Source organism: Alosa sapidissima, chromosome 17 (assembly GCF_018492685.1).
Source record: "Alosa sapidissima isolate fAloSap1 chromosome 17, fAloSap1.pri, whole genome shotgun sequence".
Classification (NCBI taxonomy): domain Eukaryota; kingdom Metazoa; phylum Chordata; class Actinopteri; order Clupeiformes; family Clupeidae; genus Alosa; species Alosa sapidissima.
In genome coordinates, this window is record NC_055973.1 from 30,184,393 (window position 1) to 30,204,059 (window position 19,667).

A 19,667-nucleotide genomic window follows, 5' to 3' on the forward strand; every position below is an offset into this window, starting at 1 on the left:
ATGAACCAAATAATTACACTTGCTGAAAAAAATGTGATATTCACACCAAAATCCCTTCTAAAATAATCTGGCATGATCTTGCACAAGAACATTTCTATATTTAATACAAGTAATGAAACCCCATTGTTCTGAATGTTTGAATTAATATGGGGAATCGTGTCTGTCACATCAACCACTTAAAATGTCAAGTGGTGTAACCACCATTTAAGGAACAATTTTGTATGTATTATGTCAGAGAATCATGTGACAGGAAATTATGTCATAGAGAAGGACCCTTCAAGACCCCAACTGCTATGAGTCAAGGTTAGCAACTCTCTTAAAGTAACATAATAGTGTTTTTAGGCCATGACCAGGCAAGCTTAGGTTACATGTCAAATGGTATGACCTTTTAAAAATGTTGATAAATCATAATAATCATAAAATATTCAATTTAATGTAAAAACTGTGTTTGAATATTCACATAAAGGTGAAGTGTGTACATAGTTGTCCATAATAAAGCCTGCAAATTTTGCTTTTAAATAGAAATGTCAAAGCTTTTCATTTTAAATTTAAACTTCCAAAATTATTTTTTTATATTTTATTATGATGTATGTAAACAGTATGTTCAAATTATAAATAAATAATATAAATACATTTATTATATATAAAATGTACCTCTTGTCCCCCAATGGATGCCACTTACAACCAAGAAAAACTTGTCTCGCCACAGAGTGCATGTCAACGCAGATCCTGCTGTGTTTGAATATTCAGATCACAGCAGATGATCAGCAGATCCTGCTGTGTTTGAATATTCACATAAAGGTGAAGTGTGTACATAGTTGTCCATAATAAAGCCTGCAAATTTTGCTTTTAAATAGAAATGTCAAAGCTTTTCATTTTAAATTTAAACTTCCATAATTATTTTTTTATATTTTATTATGATGTATGTAAACAGTATGTTCAAATTATAAATAAATAATATAAATACATTTATTATATATAAAATGTACCTCTTGTCCCCCAATGGATGCCACTTACAACCAAGAAAAACTTGTCTCGCCACAGAGTGCATGTCAACGCAGATCCTGCTGTTGGTTGGTTGTTGAGAAATCATCATACCCACTCTTTCACTCACTCTTATTCTCTCTCACACACACTTTGGGCCCTAATTTAGCAATATAAAATGCATGGTCACTAGCAAATAGCGTAAATACATTTAGGGGTTTGTCCAGTCCACATTCGTGGTGGTTTTGATATCAAACGTCAGGTGCCTGGCGCAAAAAGGTGGCTCTTATGTTTCTTAATCAGTCATGGGTGTGTTTTGGGCATCCTTTAAACCAATGAGGAGGACATCTGTCATTCCCTTTAACAGCAAGCAGGGCAACTTCAAACAGCGCATCAGTATTTTGATAGTCAGCATATAGTGTATTTGAAGGAATCTGCTTGTACGCAAGACCGTAAAACAGATATTCCACTAAGCCATTCTTCACTAAAACCGAGTAGAGTATAGGCTACACACAACTGCACTTGTCTATTAATTGAAGATATAGGCAAAGTGAAACTAACTTCACTGTGGTGTCATAGTCAACAACAAAAGTTATACACAGTTAATTACTTTCAATATTGACTGACAATGGGTTACCAGCAAAAACATAGCCTGAAAAAAGCAAAACTTAACCCTATAATGTTTGAATGACTGAATAAATAACCCAAGGACATTTATTCTGCAGAGGAATTGCTGCTTACATTTCGTGACAGTGCGTCTTCAGCTGTGTTTCATATGCGACTTTCGCTATAGACCAGGCTTTTCTTGGTCAGTGGCATAATGCTTTTTAGACGGTATAAGATAGCGATTTTTAGATCATGTGCCAGACCACACCTTATGTCGGTAATTGCCACACCCCTGGGCGCATTATTTAATAAAAGTGAAGTATAAGATAGGAAAAAACTTTGCGTCAGAATAATAATACGCTTTGTGCCAGGTTTTCCATCGTGAAAATAGGGCCCTTTATCTCACTCTCTTTGAAAATAATGGGTATAGACTGAAATTGTCTGAGAACTGAATTGAAATCAAATAGAACACAAGTTTCTTCATTGATGTTATGAAATGATATTTGATATGGAATATGATGAATGACATGAATACATATCAAAATATTCAATTCAGTTTACCTTGATGCCTATTTTTGTCAATTTCTTGTCCTATTGCTATAAACGTTTTATGGTCAATTGGTGTAACCGATTTATGTCAATTGGTGTAACCAGTATTTTGTCTAAAATACTAATAATGTACAAAAAAATGAATATGGATAATGATTTAATACTCTACTTTACTGTAATAATGGTTGTTTAAACCATTTTTACTCAAATGGTCAAAGAATAGACAGAAAACAAGATGTTTACAGCATATGGTCTTGCTCAGTACAATGAAAAACCCATATAATTTAAATTTAGAAATAACTGTAATAAAACATATTCTCTTAGGATATTACAAAATAAAGTAATAATTTCATGAGAGCAATTGCATGAACTCTAGAAGGTGTGAAATATTAGATATTTGTCATTTTTGTGGTTACACCATTTGACAATTTAACAGGCTGTTAGTTCTATCTTTTGTTAAAAAATAGCATACACGTTATATTAAATAATATGAATACAACAGAAATACAAAGTATACACTTTAGCAAACCTCAGGCATGTTTTGTTTTTAAGGTTTAAACATATTTTTAATTTTCTCATCTTACCAACCCTTATCTGTCACTGACCCATTTATAATTTGGTTAGGCCGAATTGTTTGAGAAAGGGTGGCAAGGTCCTGAGGCTGACTATTAGTTGTGTTAGTTGTACTATTATTATGTGTGAGTCTCAGGACTAGCTGGATGAGGGGACTTGTTTTTACACTCATCTCTTGGCTTTTTAGGGCTTTATAACAATAGGAGTTGGGGTCGCTTGTTTTGAGATGTTCGAAGAATTTGATAGCTCTTTTTTCAATTTTAATTAGTAAAGGGTATTGGCTAATTCAGCCCTGCATGCATTATTAGTGTGTTCCTCTGTACCTTGAGGATGCTTTATTATATGTCAGCTGTAGTCTCTTGTCCTGAAACATTCTTCTTTTAGGGGCCATTAAGACTGACATGCTTTTTTCACCTCCAAGCATTCAAATTCAATTGTAAGAGTTTATCCCCTTCTCAAAAGAGTATATTCACCAATAGCAACTTTTAACATTCAAAAATCACACTGTATTATCCACATTCACAATATGTACACTCTAGAAACCATTACACTAATATTATTATAAACATTGGACAATAACCTCCACCATCATCAAACATGTTCTGAATGCCTTTTTAAAAAATCCGATTCCGCATGGCGCAGTCCACCTCACAGAATTCATAGTTTACCCACCTCTTATTTTACCACTACATCCCTAGTCATCCTACCTAGTTGCGATTAAAACATAATTAGTGGATAAAAGCAGATGCTTACATTCCACTTAGCTCTCTAGAAGTGTACACACAGATTCCTTAGGTCATGTATAAACTAGGGATGTCAAAATTAACATGTTAATCATCGCGATTAACTTTAAAATACATACCACTTAAAAAAATATTAATGCAATTAACACATTTTGTTACTTCTGTTGTGGGGGACTGACGTCACGGAAGCCACGAAACCTGCAGCCGCCAGCCTCTCTCTCTCTCATCATATGCCCAAACTTTTAAGGATATTTTTAAAAATCAAAACTAGCAAAATTCACCGAATAGTTTAATATAGTTACAGGTGAAAATGCAAACATGTATAGGCCTACCCAAAAAAAAAAAAAAAATTGTTGATATGTTCTTGGCTCATACACATAATGGCTCTTTACTGGCCTAAGTGTTCTCTCAGAAACTATAAATATACACACAAATATACACCCTTTGTGGTTACTCATTCATTTGGTGATTTATTCATGTAGCATTTAATATGAGATTGGCCAATTGTTTATCAGTTACCATGGAGATGGCTTATTCAGTATGGGGGTTCCCTCCTCCATCTTCATCAGGTGCAGTAAGTGTTTTTAATAAGGTGCTCCTTCTTGGCCTGAATAGCTCTCAGTGGCGCAGACAGATCTCAGATCAGATAAGAGCATGTCCAGATAAGGCAGGCCCATCACTCAGAGGAGCAGAGCAGATACAGCGCCACAGCCCCTCTGGTGTCCTGTTCTCCAGTCACAAACAACAAATCAGAGATGCCTATGTGGCATTACAGGATATTTGCCCTAGACTACGCCACCCCAGGGACACCCCACACATGATGATAACAAGTTACACAGGTTCGTTGACTGAAAAGGCAGAGATGTGGTTTACAAAAATATAAAATGATTTATTTAACAAGAAAAGTCTACTCAGGGCTTAGGCTTGTTTCCAGGGAACTTAGGAGAGGGATGCAACATCCCCAACCTAGAGGCAAGTCAGAGTGCTCCACAAGAGACACACCAAGCTGGGTGATTTAACAGTACAAGTCAATAGGCACGGCACAGCACAGCACAGCACACAGTAAACGCCTTAAAGGGAGTTCCCCATTTAGCCCAAGCACAGAACAGAAAAATAAATACAATACACTAAACAGACAGCTGGTATGTGACTTTGATGATCATTTAGATGTAATCTTTTAACTGGGACTCACCCCCAAAAGCATTATACTGTCCAAGGGCACCATGTTGTGTGATATGAATCTGAGGCTCAGTATTCACCAGTGACTCAGCGCTGTGTCAGTGCTCCTATTCTGGATAGCACTGCTCCTATGTATTATATAACTGGATATCATAGTAAGGTCAGGATGCATATGTATCAGTGTAAGTAGCTTCGCTACAAATCCTGTGTGAGTTTCCACCCTACTGTAGCTATAAGCTGCAAATGGGTTATATTTCCTGTCTGCTAATTTACATGAACAAGGAATCAGGGGACGTTGTTCCCCCAGGAGGGCCAAGTATCCTGTGGCTGGCTGCAGAGGGTGGCGGTGGGGGATCGTGTTTATGGCACCGTTGACCACTGCTCTCCCAGCAGGAGGAGATGCTCCAGGACTGACGGGTTGAGGTGTGTGTGTGTGTGTGTGTGTGTGCGTACTCTCCCAGCAGGAGGAGATGCTCCAGGACTGACGGGTTGAGGTGTGTGTGTATGTGTGTGTGTGTGTGTGCGTGCTCTCCCAGCAGGAGGAGATGCTCCAGGACTGACGGGTTGAGGTGTGTGTGTATGTGTGTGTGTGTGTGTGCTCTCCCAGCAGGAGGAGATGCTCCAGGACTGACGGGTTGAGGTGTGTGTGTGTGTGTGTGTGTGTGTGTGTGTGTGTGTGCGTGCTCTCCCAGCAGGAGGAGATGCTCCAGGACTGACGGGTTGAGGTGTGTGTGTATGTGTGTGTGTGTGTGTGTGTGCGTGCTCTCCCAGCAGGAGGAGATGCTCCAGGACTGACGGGTTGAGGTGTGTGTGTATGTGTGTGTGTGTGTGTGTGTGTGTGTGCTCTCCCAGCAGGAGGAGATGCTCCAGGACTGACGGGTTGAGGTGTGTGTGTGTGTGTGTGTGTGCGTGCTCACGCAGCAGGAGGAGATGCTCCAGGACTGACGGGTTGAGGTGTGTGTGTGCGTGCTCTCGCAGCAGGAGGAGATGCTCCAGGACTGACGGGTTGAGGTGTGTGTGTGTGTGTGTGTGTGTGTGTGTGTGCTCTCGCAGCTCGCAGCAGGAGGAGATGCTCCAGGACTGACGGGTTGAGGTTTGTGTGTGTGTGTGTGTGTGCCCTCCCAGCAGCAGTAGATGCTCCAGGACTGAAGGGGTGAGGTGTGTGTGTGTGTGTGTGTGTGTGTGTGTGACCTCCCAGCAGCAGTAGATGCTCCAGGACTGAAGTGTGTGTGTGTGTGTGTGTGTCACCAGGTTGATGACCTTGCTCCTGGCCAGTAGTCTCTGGTGAAGGTGTACATGGCAGGCAGCAATTGTCCACAGCTACAACCTGGACATTAAGTCCAACGCTCACCCAACACTGGGCTTTTGGTTTTCATCTTGAACCCCTGCAACTGAACTGAAGCGCAAACACACAATAAGAAAGGGGAAGCACTGTTATTCTGGATCACACACTAATACTGTTTGCCTTGTTGGTATTTGGGGTATTTAATGTCAGTTTTACAATTGAACAAGTATACAAGGCACTGTATTGTAATATTCTATGGTATAAATTATCTTATAAATGTTTGGCTGTTGGCAGTTCCATTGGCTGCATGTACATCTCATCTCGGAGCTTGTTTGAGAGACCACAGCTAGCATCTCTTGTGTGAGAGACCACAGCTAGCATCTCTTGTGTGAGAGACCACAACTAGCATCTCTTGTGTGAGAGACCACAGCTAGGATCTCTTGTGTGAGAGACCACAACTAGCATCTCTTGTGTGAGAGATCACAGCTAACATCTGGTAGCTTGTGTGAGAGACCACAGCTAGCATCCCTTGCTCTCTTTTTTCTTCAAGATTTTGGCAACTCATGAAGCTACTGTTGCATTCTGTTAATTCTGCCTACTCGGAAGTCAAAATCATAAAACCCTTGCTGAGGGTGTTTTACTGTTTGTATGTATGTATGTATGTATGTATATGTTTATTTATTCACTGTTTTCCACTCTCATCTCAGTCAGATTATTTTAACTTCAGATGATCTTCCATCTTGTGACTTAAAAAAGAAATGCTCCTGTTGACCCATTAAAGTTGTTTACTTGAGAGCACCATATAATTTATGTGTGTTGGCAGGCGGTTGCAGTGTGTGTGTGTGTGTGTGTGTTTTACTTGAAGGCACTGTATAATCTATGTGTGTCGGCAAGCGGATGCAAGGACTCTTATCTTGTCTCCACTGAAAGGGTCGTACACGGCAACTAATTAGACACGTGTCTGCTCTGGTGTCTCCTCCCAGGGAAACAAGAAGGAAAGGCATCCCCAAAGCTAAACAAAACAAACTGGAATATATTTACACAATATTTATAGATGAAACAGAAAAGTAAATGCCAATCAGAGTCTTGCTTTCTGCTCTTGTGTTTGGAAAGTTTTTCACTGATTAATTTAAATATGCACTTCCAGCTGATTGGGTTAACTGAACTATATACATTTCTCATATCCTCCCCATTGTGTGTGTGTATGTCTGAGAGTGTGTGTGTCTGAGAGTGTGTGTGCGTGCGTGTGTGTGTTTCAAGATCAAAGAGCCAACCCATTCATCACAGAGCAAATCTTGTGTCAGTAATATAGTGATACATTTCCTATCAGAATAAGGGCAGCTTGCTCCCAGGGCCTCTCTGTAATTCTTTTAGCACAAAACGTCAATAATGAGACCTCTACTTCACTCGGATTTATCATTTGGGGGTCATGTTCGGCGAATCATTTGTCATCTGTGTTTTGTGTGCAAATGAGAAAACGCTTTTGAGCGATAATTGTTGTGAGCATCCAGAAGGCAGATTAATGTTGAGTTTATGTGAATGCTATTTGAATGCTGCTTAGAGTTTATGTGAATGCTATTTGAATGCTGCTTATGATGGGTTGTAAGAAATACTCTGACAGCAAATAAGATGTTAATTTGTCTTTAGTGTCCTGTGCAGTCTGGTAATCTAAAGACATATGACTCCTATCAACAGAAGCATAAGAAGCATGGCACAAAGCGAGTTTTATGAAATGTGCTTTCCATGTCTTATGAGTTAGATATTATCACACTTTCCATGTATTATGAGTTAGATTTTATCCCACTTTCCATGTCTTATGAGTTAGATATTATCACACTTTCCATGTCTTATGAGTTAGATATTATCACACTTTCCATGTCTTATGAGTTAGATATTATCACACTTTGCCTGAACCTCAATATATTGTCGCGTCGTTATAGGCTGATAAGACCGCAATCACACAGCACATTAACACACCAAACACCGTACACCAGAATGTGTCCCCACCATAGCAGGCAGGTCTGTCTAAAGAAAAGTGATGTTTCATTAATACTGTAGGGAACACTGCATACTCCAACCCTGTATTCATCAAGAGCGTGCTCGCTGTGGAATTCATTTATGAAAACTATACAATCATATTTCTGTTCGCTAACGCAGGTACTTGCAGAAAAAGAAAGAAATGGATTTTGAGTGGGGACCCTGTGGAGCACCAAGATGGCTAGCTGTGGAGTTTGTCAAAGTAAAATCAAATACAGACCAGCTTAAATTTGTAAACTAGGAGAAGGTGCCATCATACACCTGCTGCTCAGAATGCAATCTCATCTGCACAAGGGGAAAGTGCTGTGAGAATCATGTTCTTTGATTTCTCTAGCGCCTTTCAGCACCATTCAGCCTGTCAGATTGAGAGACAAACTTGTGCTGATGGGGGTTGATGCTCACCTGGTATCCTGGATAACAGACTACCTGACGGAGAGACCACAGTTGGTCAGGCTGAAGGACTGCTTCTGACTGTGACTGTGATCAGCAGCACCAGAGCGCCTCAGGGGACTGTGCTTTCACCGTTCCTGTTAAGCCACCTATGTTGCCAGTCTCCTTTGAAGGGGTCAATGTGGAGGTGGTCCGCACGGATAAGTACTTGAGAATACACATGGACAATAAACTGGACTGGTCAGCCAACACAGATGCACAGAATCGGACAGAGTCAGCATTACTTCCTGAGGAATGTCTGCAGTAATCTCCTCTGGATGTTTTACTAGTCAGTCATTGCCAGTGACTTCTTTATGCTGTGGTGTGCTGGGGAGGCAGCATTAAGAAGAGGGACGCTGGGCGACTGAACAGGCTGGTGAGGAAAGCTGGCTCTGTTGTTGGCATTGAGTTGGTGTCACTCACAACAACTGCAGAGAAAAGGACCATGAGCAGGATGCTGCCGATCATAATGACCGCCACCCACTACACAGCACGCTCAATAAACAGAGGAGCATGTTCAGTGGCAGACTTCTGTCACTATCATGCTCAACAGACAGGTTGAGGAGGTCCTTTGTCCCCAGGGCCATCCAACTCTTCAATGCCACACAAAAGGGGAGATTTGGACTTTTCAGCATGAGCCTGTCTCTCTCAGCCCCTACCATCATATCATTTTGTCTGCTGACCTGACTGTCCTATAGGCTATATTAGCCCTCCTACACAATCTGGACTGTGTTCATAACATCTACATGTACATCTTATAACCTGTTATATATTGTTCTTAAAGTATATTATTTCTTTCTTGTTTGTCAAGCAATTCTATTACATTCTTGTCTATTTCATAGTCATAGTTAATATTTAATAATAAGCAAGCTATTGCACTGTTCACTTTCGCACTACCACCATTGCACACACTCTACCATAGCACACACTCTACCATACCAACTTCCATTTAATAACAACATGACTACACTACCATCTTCATTTTTCTCTCTCTCTCTCTCTCTCTACAGAATGGTTATTAGTGGTTGCAACTGATTCTTATTGAGGATATAACTACAGTTGTCATTTGTAACATATTAGTAACAAATACAATAAATGAACACTAGGATAAAGTTCATGGTGTTTGTGTTTATTTAGGGAACCAGATATATGTGTATGTTGAGGAACTCACTGACTTTCTGAATGAGTAAGTGAGCTTTACTGTTGTACACAGCAGTGACTACAGGCAACACAGCAGGGGTCCGGTAATCAAGTCAGCATCTCTTGTTCTTCAGGTGAAATTGAGTTTGCCAAGGTGACAACATAGACAAGCTCTTGTGGGCTTTGTACTTTAATTGAATTTAATGGAATGCTGAGTTTTCATAATTTATTTTTTATCATATTACTCCGCAGTGACGTGTCTCAGAGAACATAAAAGGTAAATGAACCTGTTAAGAAATAATGAACAAACCCTTTAACAGAACTCTACTACATACACATCTATTACAAGTTCACCTTTACTCTTTTATCTTGCCATTTAACAGTAGCACCCCTACTGAGCACTGCAGCTGTCTCTCTTCCAGGTGTTGCTGTGCCCTCTCACTGTGTGTCTCCGTAGCTGTCAGACCTCCTGCGGTTCCTGAGAGAGGTGAAGTGTGTGTGTGTGTGTGGAGGCAGCGAGGACCCTTTCATGTCATCCTCGTCGTAACATGGCTCTGTTCCTGAGACTCTCCTGAAGACTCCTTTGACACCTGACACCTGGGCACGGATCAAAAGCTTCACCTGGAAAACACTGAGCCCTCCACTGCTGCTTGTTTCCACCAGGTGCTGAAGGTAAGGGGCTCTTTATTGCTCTCTTCTTCTTCTCTCTCTTCCTCTCTCTCTCACACTTTCTCTCTCAGTCTGTCTCTCTTTCTCTCACACTCTCTTCCCCTATCTCTCTCTCTTCCTCTCCCTTTCTCTCTCACTCTCTTCCCCTCTCTCTCTCTCTCACTTCCTCTCTCTTCTCCTCTCTCACACTCTCTCTCTCTCTCTCTCTCATGCTCTTAAGGTTTCTCTGCCACCATATTTCCCAACCCTCTCCAATTCAGCCATTATTTCTCACAGTGTAGAGGTCTAAACCCTCATTTCCTCCATTTCAAATTTATTTTGGACTAGATAACCCAGGGCACGGTGTGGAGAGGAGACAGCACACTATTATAATTCAACACTGATAAAAGCCCTTTCTCTCCATCTCTCTTCTCTCTTCTTCTCCGTCTCTCTCTCTCTCCTCTTTCTTCTCCTCCCTCTTGCTCCCTCTCTCTCTAAAGTTCAGTGGTTTAAGACACGTTGTCTTTGTTATGCCCTGGGGGAACAGATAACACTGGATGACATCACGAGTTTGGAAGACTAACTGTCATGGGCGCATTAATTCAACGGCTAATTCTGCAGCATTAGCACAGGAACATAGAGTGCTAAAGAAATGCCCTTTGCAAGGACAGAACCCCTTGTGTTTGGCCAGGTGGCATCATATTTACATTCCATATTTCCTCTCTATATGATTTGGTTTTGTTTTGCTATGTGTCTTAGTTTTCTGATTACACACAATGGACTGGTCCTTTTGTGGTGCTTTTACACACAATGGACTGGGCCTTTTGTGGTTCTTTTACACACAATGGACCGGGCCTTTTGTGGTGCTTTTACACACAATGGACTGGGCCTTTTGTGGTGCTTTTACACACAATGGACTGGGCCTTTTGTGGTGCTTTTACAGCTTATTGAGATCCTGTACATGCTCACTTGCATGCCTGGCTCTGATATCACATACAGTATAGCACATAGATTGCACATTTCTTTATTTTGTTACTGATCATGGCAGAAGCTGACCATTTCTTGTTGAAATGGCAGCATATCTTTAGAACACCAAAGGCCTTTGCATAGTTGTGTTTATGTATAGTTACATTTCACATTTAGACTTTGAAGTGAGGCAAGGACAGACTCTTTCTCTTCACTTAGCTGCTCATCCCCATAACACTCCTGAGAATTGATATCTAACAATGGCACACACATGCTTTCTTTCGATGTCCTTGAAAATACCATACAGAATCCCTGATGAGCAATTGTATTTAATCAGTATAACACTGCAAAAACTAGCGCAAAAAACTGCCCTGTCCTGCGCTCTTAAGAGAAACAGCTTCTGGATTAATTCCATATCGCTTTCACACTCTTGCGTGCCAAACTCTACGGCACAACCTTCTGTGTATGTTTATTCAACCCGGTCTCACGGCTTGGTTTATTCTATGTGCAGGTCAACGCCTAAGCCAGCAACATGTTATGCGAGGTGAAGAATCTGAAAGCCTGACCCCTGGACGTGTTTAAAGGGGTCAAGTCTAGTCGAGTGTTGGCGTGAGAGTACAGGGGGAAGCCCGACCTCTCCGCTCTGTGAGTCATATGCAGTTAGCTTCTTTACACCAGAAAACAAAGGCAGGATGTTGCACTTAGGACGGCTTCAGCTGCTGGAGAAAATATCACTTACATATCGCTTACCTTTGCCATCCACGGGAAAAAAACAGCCATTTCACATTCAAGACTTTAGTAAACCACTTGAAAATGTGAAAAAAAAAAAAAAAAAAACCTTTTGGAAAATGTCCACGAGTTCATGAACTGTGGCTTTATGGCCACGTCAGTCATACAGTATAGCATACAGCTCATAGAGAGAGACAAAAGAACTTTCCTGCAGGGCAATGGTTCTAGAACAACACAGAGCTACAGGAGCATTCACAGAACTGAGTTAGACTACACAGAACTGAGTTAGACTACACAGAACTGAGTTAGGCTACACAGATTAGGCTACACAGAACTGAGTTAGACTATGCAGAACTGAGTTAGACTTAGACTACACAGAACTGAGTTAGACTACACAGATTAGGCTACACAGAACTGAGTTAGACTACACAGAACTGAGTTAGGATACACAGATTAGGCTACACAGAACTGAGTTAGACTACACAGAACTGATTTAGGCTACACAGATTAGGCTACACAGAACTGAGTTAGACTAGACTACACAGAACTGAGTTAGGCTACACAGAACTGAGTTAGACTACACAGATTAGGCTACACAGAACTGAGTTAGACTATACACAGAACTGAGTTAGACTATGAGTTAGACTACACAGATTAGGCTACACAGAACTGAGTTAGACTACACAGAACTGAGTTAGACTATGCAGAACTGAGTTAGACTTAGACTACACAGAACTGAGTTAGACTACACAGATTAGGCTACACAGAACTGAGTTAGACTACACAGAACTGAGTTAGGCTACACAGATTAGGCTACACAGAACTGAGTTAGACTAGACTACACAGAACTGAGTTAGGCTACACAGAACTGAGTTAGACCACACAGATTAGGCTACACAGAACTGAGTTAGACTACACAGAACTGAGTTAGGCTACACAGAACTGGGTTAGACTACACAGATTAGGCTACACAGAACTGAGTTAGATTACACAGAACTGAGTTAGATTACACAGAACTGAGTTAGACTATGAGTTAGACTACACAGAACTGAGTTAGACTACACAGATTAGGCTACACAGAACTGAGTTAGACTACACAGAACTGAGTTAGATTACACAGAACTGAGTTAGACTACACAGAACTGAGTTAGACTAGGCTAGGCTACACAGGAGTACAGGGCCTGGTGGATAGAGCTATTGTTAGCTGGACTGCAGACGTCAATTACCCATTTTGAAGTCCTGATAATCACAGTAACGTGCATTACATACACATATACATTAACACAAGCTTGTGTAGTGAGAAGATACATTATTAATCATCACATACACATATACATTAACACAAGCTTGTGTAGTGAGGAGATAAGTTATTAATAATCACATACACATATACATTAACACAAGCTTGTGTAGTGAGGAGAAGATACGTTATTAATCAGCACATACACATATACATTAACGGCTTCTACACACAGTTGCGTTCCGTCAACGCATGCCAGTGGGTGTTCCCGACGGTAGCTATGCAAATGACTTGAAGTATAACCGTAATTTGATTGGTTGGTGCCGTCCGTCGATTGGCTTGATTGGCCGGTGCTGTCTGTCGGTGCAGCAACAACTGAACTTCTCAACGAGAGCGACAGGAGAAACGCGACGCAACGGACCCACAATTAAATTCGGCAGCGGATGACGTGAGCCCATGTAAAGTAAATGTGATGCGTCTCCAGCAACGCAACGCACGCAACTGTGTGTAGACGCTGTAACACAAGCTTGTGTAGTGAGGAGAAGATATGTTATTAATCATCACATACACATATACATTAACACAAGCTTGTGTAGTGAGAAGATACGTTACGTTATTAATCGTGTAGTAAGGAGAAGATACGTTACGTTATTAATCATCACATACACATATACATTAACACAAGCTTGTGTAGTGAGAAGATACGTTATTAATCAGCACATACACATATACATTAACACAAGTTTGTGTAGTGAGAAGATAAGTTATTAACCAACTGAATCACTAAGACACAAACGTTCTCATCATGCTTAAAAGCACAATGTTGCAGCCTGTTTAAAAACGTTATAATTTCCAACTGGATAGACCTCATTACCTTAGCTACAGTGACCCCCCCCCCCCCCCACACACACACACACACAGCTAACAGACAGCCCTCTGTGACTTCAATTATCTGTTATCTGCGCGCTGCATCTCTGTTTCAGGGACAGACGCTGTGCTTAAGCCTCGACTGCCTAAATTTAATTAGACGCTCTCCTGTACAGTGACAGCCAGTTGAAGTGATTTATTAGGGCACTTTGACAGGACTGTAAGGGCTTGATTCAGCTTTCAAATAGTCTCCAAGCCAAGCATGGCCCGCTGTATGGGAGAGCATGGATTTGTGTTTACTTTCATCTTTATGGCATAATGGTGTTGTTTGTGTTATTCAATTGTCCCTGTTGGCTTATTTTATTTATTTATTTTACTTTTAGCTGTAGTCAATAATGTGTTGGTCAATATTAGCCGTGGCCAATAACGTGTTGGTCAATATTAGCCGTAGCCAATAATGTGTTGGTCAATATTATCCGTAGTCAATAATGTGTTGGTCAGTATGTGTACAATGCAGTGTTACAGGACAGAAAGGAATGCTAGTTCTGCTGCAGCTGTGTTGTTGTTGTGTCTTTGTTTGTTTCTTTGTTTACTTATAGTATTTAGATTCAGATTGTTTGTTTGTTTGTTTGTTTAGTTAGTATCCAGATCCAAGTTCAAATTCTCTCCCCTTAGTGACCCTGAAGAGACGCAAAGAGCTGAACTGGCTGATCCCAGTGCAGTCGACCTCTGAGAGTTACTCTGTTTCCTTCGTGCTGATCCCATTGCAGTCGACCTCTGAGAGACTCTGTTTCCTTCGCGGCTCTTTTCAGTCGTATCTATCTGAGCGGCCCATTGGAATGTCTCATTTGGCTGTTAGTCTGGTTGGTTTGGCTGTCTTTGTTTGTGATGCTTTAACAGTCCTTTGAGCTTTAAGCCGTGGTGAATGGACATTCACCCAGGGTGAATGTCCATGTGGACACTTATCTTACTTTCAATTCTCACTCTGTCTGGTCTACTCTGTGCGTTTCTTACTCAGTTGCATCGCCTTGCATTTCACTTTCTTGACTTTGCCAATGAGTGCATCTCCACATAATATAGCATTCGAACTCATGAAGCGGCTTTGACGTCAGGCCTGGTATTTAATGCCAGACATTATATTGGAACGGGCTCGCCTGGTACATGACGTCATCAAGCACATCACTAATTTAGTCAGTGACAAATTTGCAATGCATGCATGGCGGCTTTTGTGTGAGAGGGCATTTATACCCTTTCCTGTCAAACTGATAAGTCCTTACATGACTCAAGGACGGATGAATACAGTTAAAACAAACACGCACGCGCACACACACACACACACACCCTCTTGCTCTAAATTAGCCAGGCTTTATTCCGCAGCACAATGCAGATTCTTGTCTCCTGTGTCTTTTGATTCCCCGTGCTGCCGTTTATAGATGAACCTACTGGGCCTCAACTCTGATCCAGTCGCCAGGGAACACAAGGAGCAAAGGCTAGAATGACTTCAGACGCCCACATTTGCTTTGTACATCTGCTGCATTTTAACTACTGCGATGAAACAGCCTAGCAGAGACAAACAGGGAGGGAGAGAGGGGGACAGATAGAAAGAGAGAGGGAGATAGAGACAGAGAGTGAGGGGGGGAGGTGGAGGGAGATAGAGAGGGAGAGAGAAGGAACAAACATTTAAACACAGTTCAATCTATCTGAGTGTAATTGAATCCATGCTCCTGCCATTAATTGTGCAGGTCTTTTTCTCTAGTAATTTAGTTTGGGGCGGATCACTCAAATGTGGCTTGTCTGCTCTGTCATTCTTGTCTTCTTTTCAATTGTATTAGTGAGACATCCTGCCCTCTCCAGCGCAAGCCAACACCAGTGTCTCATAATAAAGCTCAAATTTAACATCCCATCCTCTTAACACCCACTCTCATCTCCTCCAAATTGTCTCTCCGTGCTGAACCTCTATAGGAAGGTTGACTGGATTGCTTTCACTGCAGGATTGTGTTCCGACAATTCATTTCAATTCATTCAGAGGGGTTGTTTCCAGGACATAATAATGATTATGATTATAATGATATAATAGCTTGTCCATTAGAAAGGAGATGTGCGCACATCAACATTTTCTACCCTGGGATAACTCCTTGAAATTGCAACTCAAGTGGTTTGTGGGATTACTTAAAGCAATTCAGTTTTCTCCAACACGACACCTCTCACAACCCCACTTGCCAAACAGTGATCCCAGCTGATAGTTTAAGGAATAAACTCATTCCGTAATCCTATTAGCTCCTGCATGCTTCAGCAGGCACATACCCCCTTATCTTAGAGGACCAATGGACCATTTTAACAAATAGTACAAAGTCATTTTAGAACGAACTTGTGTTAATTGAGTTGCACATTTCACTCAATGTATAGGTATTTCATACTTGTAGACGACTTTAGAAGGAAATTAACGAGGGCTTACATTATATGTAACTGTGCTAACTCATCAATATGTATTATGGAGCCTTCAAGTTAAAATAAACACCCTTAATTTAACCTCAACCATGTTGACACTGTAGTAGCCAACTCTGCTATTTTTCTTTTTTAAATATGCAAATTTCAGCAATATACTCCTGTTAAAATAGCATCAAAATGTGCTATTCATAGTGGTGTGTGTGTGTGTGTGTGAGTGAGAGTGAGTGTGTGTGTACATGTGTGTGAGTGTGCATGTCTTTGTGTGTACCTCATGCATGCACCTAGATTCCTCCCTGGTATTGCATGCAACTCTCTGAGTGGGAGGGCGATTATGTCGGCCATCTTATGAAGGCATTACTCTTGATACCGCTTGACATTTCCTCTCCATAAATCATGAGCCTATGACTATTGTGTTTCTATGGGGTGGGAGGCGAGCCCACATAGCCTTGAATAATGTAAAAATCGGAGCGCTAATTAGATTAGTGATTTAAATGGCAGAGCATCTGTCATGGTAATGAGGATAGGAGGGCTTTTTGTGCAGTCAAGTCATCACAAATGATGTATTAGGGTGGTGGAGACAAACTCAAATTTTCTCAGGGAACAGTTGAGGTACACTCTTTTGTAGTGCACTATGCCTTATACTACGTATACTACTTATTCAGATGAACTCTGTCTCTGGTCAGAGTGTGTCCATCACCTTTCTTCTGCACTACTGACAACGCGCCTGTCTCTGGTCAGTGTGTGTCCATCACCTTTCTTCTGACAAGCGAGTGATTTGAGAGATACTGTACTCTGCTCTGTGCCTGTGAGTGTTGCCTTCCGACTATTGCAGGTATCAGAGGCACAGCTGCAGCGCTAATGGGATTCTTCTCAGTCATCGCCCGCGGCTGTGTTTGAGTAACGAGGAAAGATGCGCCTCGCTGGCTGAGTCTTCCGTCCTCGCCCCGCAGCTGTGTTTAAGTACGGAAGAAAAGATGCGCCTGCAGCTGTGTTTGAGTACGCAGGAAAGTTTGAGTACGGAAGAAAAGATGCGCCTCGCTGGCTGAGTCTTCAGCAGTCACTGCATCTGAAAGTGGCCACGTTATGTGCAGTGACTGCCACAGCAGGCCTGATCATTACATCTTGAATCAAGAGTCAAGCGGACAGAGTCACAGACAGACAGACAGACATGGATTTGTGATTGGTCAATGTCCGTGAGTGTCAAGTATTCTCCATTCTAGCCATTCTGTTGGAAATGAGAATGCACTGGACAACCCGAAACTCACCTGTGCGACCCTTCAGAGCGGACCGTAATTCACCCAGGTGATCCCAGCAGTACCTTAGGTCATTTACTGTCCATTAGGCTGTCCAGCTCATGCATACGTTTAACCCATAAACTGACCTTTTTTACCGTTTGCAGACGTGACATTTGCCCGTGCTGGCAGGAGCAGGGACAGTGTGTGTGTGTGTGTGTGTGTGCGGATATTGGATCATCTCAGTCCGATAATGAGTGGTGGGGAAGGTGACCACAGTGACGGGATCTGAACTGCCCTCTCATTCAACCAGGCAATAAGGGCGTGCATGCATTTAACGAGGAGGATGTCTTGTTGAGAATAACATACCGTACACGCTATCTATTTGTGTTGCTGTCACGTGAGATAGCAGCCTTTGTTTTATGTTATATCTGTGCTTCTTATCTCTTCATTTTTGAGGGGAAAAAGCAGGTACGAATTTGAAGATCACGGTGCTTTGAAAAATAGAATCCTCAGACAGCCTTTTATCCTCTGATGATACAGTACCTTAAACTAAACTGTGCCAAGCATTGTGGTGTAAATTATCACTATGGTGTGTAGACATCACGATGAGAGAACGGGTTTGAAACTCTAAAACATGTATTTATATAACCTCAATGATAATCAAGTGATACACTGAAGTTATTCCTAACTAACATACTTTTACAACATTTTAAATAACAAGTTAAACTAATACTATTAACATACTAAAGCTTTTCTACCAGAATTCCCCCTATGTGTGCTCTGTATCCCAATGCCTCTCTCGTCTCACTGTAGCTGGGTGGAGCCTGCTTCAAAAAAGCGCTTGGCCTTGCAGCTGCGGAGATGAAGACGTCATCGGAGGCGGGCTCTACTCAAAACAGCCAATAAGAGAGCAAACGAGTGGACGATATTTAACCCATGAACGATGTGTGACCTGTGATCACTGTATAGACCCCTGAACTTTGTGTAAACCTCTGAACTTGTGTTACGGTGAAAAGTTCGCACACTTGGCAGCAACAGTGCTGACTAGCATAAGATAAGAGCGAACAACAATCCTTTCATAGCGCCACCTGTGGGTTTGGAGATGCCAAGCGTTGTGTCAGCATCTAAGGAGGGGCGTAAATATTGGTGTTCAACAATTGTTCGGGAGTACGATTGTACGATCCACTCAGGCTTTGTGCTATGTAGTCATTAAATGAATTTTGCACAGAACTCTGTCGGACTTTTGCGCCTTCTTTATAGGATAATGTTTTTACTTCAGCACTTATAATGGTGTATTTTTGTTACATTGTGGACAAAGTATTTGGACTTCATTTCTGGCCTGTCTGAATTTCTGACACGGCATTTAAGTCAAATAATTTCATGTGAAAGAAAACAATGCTGAAAATGACTACAAAAATAAAAAGTTGCTGTTGCTCTTCAAGGCCTCCTTTCAAATGACTTTGATCTCATTTCTCTCTGTCGTTCCCTGTCCAGGGCTAAAACAGCAGAAACATCAGGTTTGACATTTGACCTTTGCGTACATCAAAGACCTCCAAAGTAATGGACTCCTGAAATGCACTCCTCTTTACTCGTGATGTCATCAAGCCATTAATCAAAATGTTCTCCTAAATTCCACTTGCGTCAGAGCGCAACGCTGGAGCAATCACATCCAGTTCCACCGCACCATGAACATCCCAATCACATCCAGTTCCACCATGAACATCCCAATCACATCCAGTTCCACCGCACCATGAACATCCCAAACACATCCAGTTCCACCATGAACATCCCAATCACATCCAGTTCCACCACACTATGAACATCCCAATCACATCCAGTTCCACAATGAACATCCCAATCACATCCAGTTCCACCATAAACATCCTAATCACATCCAGTTCCACCATGAACATCCCAATCACATCCAGTTCCACCATGAACATCCAAATCACATCCAGTTCCACCGCACCATGAACATCCCAATCACATCCAGTTCCACCGCACCATGA

General features: G+C 41.7%; 1 long non-coding RNA gene across 1 annotated transcript in view; it reads left to right on the top strand.

Annotated features, from left to right (window-relative positions):
* LOC121687985 overlaps window positions 1-18,844 on the top strand; it is a 28,774-nt gene extending 9,930 nt beyond the window's left edge. The window contains exons 2-3 of the long non-coding RNA XR_006024470.1: window positions 9,948-10,197; window positions 18,472-18,844. This is a non-coding gene — a long non-coding RNA (uncharacterized LOC121687985). The remainder of the gene's footprint in view (window positions 1-9,947; window positions 10,198-18,471) is intronic.
* Window positions 18,845-19,667: the final 823 nt, after the last annotated feature.